Genomic DNA, 4,014 nt, shown 5'->3' with positions numbered 1-4,014 from the left:
GCTATAAATTTTCCTTATATTACCAGGAAACAACCAATTCATTTTAATAAGCTTCCCTAGAGTACAGTTATAGATAACATAGAATACTGGAGACTCAATCAAACAATAAAAAAGGATATCTCAGTACACTAAAGCTCCCGCTATGCGCAGGATACGGGTAAGGACCCCACCACAAGGGTGACTAAAATAAAAATAGTGTTTGGTAGAAGTCGTATGAGTGGTCCAGATACTAACAAGCAGCAAGAAAACAAAATTATGAGATAGAATAAGATTTCAGGGAAAGAAACTACATCCAATTAGATCCTGTCCACCATTTTTTTAAAGCAGAACATGGCCCTAAAATTAAAATAAAAGAAGAAGTTAGAGAAGTTAAGGAGAAGAAAAGTAAAAGAAAAACAGTTACAGAACTTGAAAAGAATTTACTTTTCTGTAGCAGTTGTTGTCAAGCCAATAAATGGAACATTGAAAAGAACATTACGCAGCTTGTCCAACTGTTTATACTCAACCCTGCAAAGGAGAAAAGTATGTTTCTTGAAATAATAAGTAAAATTGTAAAATGGCAAAGAAATATTACTTAAGGTAGAAGTAGGTTAATACTGAAAGAGAGAATTAAACTGTCTTAAGTTATATAGAATTTAAAGAACAAAGACACAATGAAAAACCATTCCCTACAAGGCAGAAGTAGAATCACACCGTAAGAAACAACAAAAATATCTTGATGGAACAATGTTACAGATCATTATCAATAACATCTTCAGTTTTCATGGTGTAATAAATAATATTTATCTGAAGAAACCCAAGCTAGAGCTCCATGAAACAAAGATGAAATACGTTACAATTCTAAATCTACTTCAATGCACTTCATGGAATTTAGGTCCACTGATTAGTGAAAAGTTATAACCTTAACCACAATGCATGCTCTACTTGCACCCTCAGATAGGCATCATTTCAAGTTTCTGATCTTATACAATCATATATCCATCTTAACATTCATTTTTGTGATATTCACAATGTGGACGTGTTGGATCTTAAAAGGTTCAACATTTACTACCACATACATTGGTGGTATCAGAACTATTTTATATCGGGTGTTCAAAGGTTCAACGTTTACTGCCACATAACATTGTTGATCTCAAAACCATTCTATAGGACTTGTCTTGCTGTTAGGTATCTTTTTCAAACAGTTTAGAGAATTTCATTAAACAACAGCACTAAGATGTGAAAAACAAAAGTGACTTTCTACCTAATAGTGAAAGGAACCAATAAAATTTACCAATCTTTATCTTACTCCTTCGTATTAACATAAAAAACAGCTAGCCCTGATCTTCAGCATGGAGTTATCTCTTCTTTCAGAACACCTTCGATTTCATTTTTTCCCCATTGTCCACCAAAAAGAATAGACAAATGGTGCTCCATATTATCTTCCAAGCTTCACCCCAACCTTTTTAGCCTTGGAAATCTATCCGTTCTCTTTCTCAAAAGAAAAGCTATCTGTTTGTTCTGTTGTTGTTCCAAGGCATTGTCCTATACAGAACTGGTATAACAATAACAACATACCCAGTATATTCCCACAAAGAGAGGTTTAGGGAGGGCAAGTGTACTCAATCCATACTACTACCTCAAAATTAAGTAGAAGGCTATTTCCGATAGACACCCGATAATATCAAAATACGATTTGCAATTAATTAGTATTCTATACACGTCTATCCTAGTTGGGAACATTGGTATAATTGACAGCAATGTACAGCTGCTTACCTGCCACCATATTGATTCAAAGATCCACAAGAAAATTTAGGATTATACTCTCCCTAAAGAAGCTATAAAAGTTCTTATTTCTTGCCAATCATACAAAAACTGCAAAGTTCTTGCTTACTTGATTATTTGCTTCCTATATGTGTCTTCCATGTTAATGAGGAAATTTTTTATTCAATTTTAGTTCCTCCTCCATTTGACTCAGTAATTGGTACCAATGAGATTGAGCTAGAAGAACTTCCAAATGCTTGAGAAATGATTACCCTAAGAACAACAACATTTGATAGCCAAAATGTTAACCTTCATGAGAAGGGAAGAAAAGCATTGGACTCATAAGAAGAACAAAAGTACCATATAATCAAATAAATGAAAGTATTAACATAACTTGTTACATCATTACCATATGACTTGGCAACTAAGTCAAGGATGGAAATATTATTTTTAGCAATTATAGCTCATTTGTATTGAGACCAGTGTTTGGATACATGAAGGTAAAGTCTAGAAAGGCGCCTAGTAGGTGTGTGCAGCTTATGTGCAAAACTGCCATGCTCAGATACCATTGAGTAAAGAGAAATTTCAAGGGCAGCAACTTATCTCAACTCTTCCTCAAGTTTCTTAAGCCTCGACTCCATTTTTCTAATCTTTTATTCTAAAGTTGTTTTATCTTCTTACTCGTACTTCTCCTCGGAGTTGACTATTTCATAATCACTTTCAACACTGTGAGAACTAATGGAAATACTATCCAAAAAGTCCGCCTTCTCTACCTCTTTAACAAACTTCTGAGGAATCTGATAGAGATTTAGGATGGACTTGCATATTTTAGAGTTAACATTGACATTCTTGGATGTCACTTTAGATGGATCCTTTTTAGGTTATTTGCCTTTGTTTGTTGAACCTTTTGATCCCTTAATCTGTAAATTATTAACTTTCCTATCGGATTTAGATCATTGTGTCTGGGAAGAATTATTTCTTTCAGTTTTTGCATGCTTTCTAGACACCTTTACATTCAAAGCTCTTTCTACATTTTCATGTTCATCTATTCGTGGATCTTCTTGAGATAAAATTGAAATATTTATTGTCTCAATATCTGATTCGTCTTCCAATGCCTCTTTGGGCTCACTTTCCATAACACTTGAACGAACACTGATTTTATCCTTGCCCTATTTGTCAACCATTTTACGTATATCCATCACAAAGTCTATCACCAGTATTTTCTAGAAAGTATCCCATATACATTTTAATAAGGTCATGGACTTCAGCTTTACTCAGGAATATCAACTCTTCAGATTTCTCAACTACACAACAAGTAAGTTCATTATACTGCCTTCGTTCTTCTGTCAATTCTCTTAATCCTTATTAATATCACTAACTTTAAATCTACTCATTTTAAATTACAATATTTTGTATATTTATTTTTTAAGATCTTAGATTTTACTACTAAATAGAAATTTAGTAGGTAGTTGAATGTTGTATTTAATATTAACCTACTCTTGCCATCGTTAACAAAAATTGTGGTTTTATCATAGTAAAAATAACCATAGGCAATTGCAACATCCTTCAGAAAAGGATTAAGAGGCTAAATCCATATAAGAACAAAGATAGAAAAACTATGGTGGGATAACAAATCTAAGCAGTAATGCATCAAAGCAAATACCTCTGCCACATCACATGGATGAAGAACATCACTTCTTATGGGAGGAACAGATACAACAGACTTGACTTCTTTATCTTCTGATATAGATTTCTTTCCACGCAATTACATTTTATGCGTTGTTTAGTGTCTAAAGAAAAATTTTCATCTTCTTTTCTACTCACAGGATAATACAGTAGATAAAGCAACACAGTTCCTTCACATAAAAAAAAAAGATGACTAACTAATGACAAATTTTTGAGGAGCACTTGAAAAAAATGTATTAAAAATTCTGAATAACCTTCTCATATAAATTATAGCAGCAAAACTAGAAACAACAAGCTACTAAGTCAATAGAATTACCATGAGTGCATGAGATGTCCAAATACCAAGCCTGTGGATCAAAAACACACTGCAGCCTCACGTTTGATGTTACTTTCTGAAGCACATTCAAGACATGGATAAACAATCGAAAGAAAAACTTCTGGATGGCAACTCGGATGCTCAAGTTCGTTTTCCCTTTCTTTAGTTCTTTTTGCAACTTAATTGCAATTTCCTACATCGTCACAGGTCGATGAACCCCCTCATGAAAAGTGACATATTTGTTACCATGTAGTTTAAATATAGTCTAA

The 4,014-nt window shown here is 33.4% G+C and overlaps 1 pseudogene; it reads right to left on the bottom strand.

Moving 5' to 3' along the window:
- Window positions 1–419: 419 nt before the first annotated feature.
- Window positions 420–2,927, bottom strand: LOC107857829 (annotated as a pseudogene).
- Window positions 2,928–4,014: the final 1,087 nt, after the last annotated feature.

The sequence above is a fragment of the Capsicum annuum genome, chromosome 2 (genome assembly GCF_002878395.1).
Source record: "Capsicum annuum cultivar UCD-10X-F1 chromosome 2, UCD10Xv1.1, whole genome shotgun sequence".
Taxonomy (NCBI): domain Eukaryota; kingdom Viridiplantae; phylum Streptophyta; class Magnoliopsida; order Solanales; family Solanaceae; genus Capsicum; species Capsicum annuum.
Note: the sequence above shows the minus strand (reverse complement) of the source record. Positions and strands in the feature narration are given on the sequence as shown.